At 58.4% G+C, this 975-nt stretch overlaps 1 protein-coding gene across 1 annotated transcript in view; it reads left to right on the plus strand.

Annotated features, from left to right (window-relative positions):
* The window catches only part of LOC100749842 (steroid receptor seven-up, isoforms B/C), a gene marked incomplete at its 5' end in the record, with an annotated part of 41703 nt that overhangs the window by 25579 nt on the left and 15149 nt on the right, over positions 1 to 975 (plus strand).

Here is a 975-nt window from a genome sequence, read left to right on the forward strand (position 1 = left end):
GCGACGCTGCACGACGCGAAAGTGCGCGTGGCGCGTCGCATCGCGTCGCCTTCCAAATCGAGCGACGATCGGATCGGCCAAGCGAATCGCGATAACGCGCTCGAGGATAACCGGTTATGGAAAGCTCGGCCGGTTTCTGTACTCGACGTTTTGTAATAACGAGATATTAAGGTAAACGGCGACGGTATCTCGTTAACGAGGATAGTCGAGCGATGTTGGGAGCACGCGCGACATCGAACAAACAGGTAGGATTACGGATTATTAGCGGCGGCCGTGGCGCGTACAGCACGCAACCTGCGGCCTCGTGGCCTCGTCTCTGTCGCAATGGACGCGGCGGTGCGACGGGGCGAAACGCTCGCATACGGCAAATCGGATAATCCGGGCGACAATAGGTCGGCAGGTTAAGCGTGTTTGCTCTTCTCTCGAAGACGCGTTCGCGCGACAATGGAGCCTGCGAGAGCGCTTTTCGTGGTTCGAGCGGAAGGAAAAAAGGCCGCAGAGGGAGAAAGAGCGAGAGAAAGGCGACTGGTCCGGAAGAAAGAAGCCTAGAGGGTCGTTACCTATTCCTATGGAGGTTGCGAGGCGGCGCGACGGTACGAGGGGAAGGGAAGGGAAGGAAGAGGCGATTTTCGGCGAAAAGGAGGCGCGCACGAAAGCTCGGTNNGGTGGCCCGGATGGCACGAGTCGCAAGCGGGCCAAGTGCACGCCCGAATCGGCCACAATGAGGCTAATCAACCGACGAGTGTACACACAATCGACAACAAACCGTATATATTCTTGGACGGCGAGGTCGGTCGAACGGTCGCAAGAACGATCTTTATCTCGGTAGGTCGCGTCGCCTCGTTCCAGGCTCTTTGCACCCATCCACGTTTGTCCGATGAAACCACTCGGCCGAAAGAGACGGACAGCCACCAGCTGTCTTTTCACTGCGAGCAGCCGAGAACGAGCCGCGTCGAATCGCGCGGCTCTTCGTCC

This window comes from Bombus impatiens, unplaced genomic scaffold (genome assembly GCF_000188095.3).
Source record: "Bombus impatiens unplaced genomic scaffold, BIMP_2.2 scf_0504, whole genome shotgun sequence".
Lineage (NCBI taxonomy): Eukaryota > Metazoa > Arthropoda > Insecta > Hymenoptera > Apidae > Bombus > Bombus impatiens.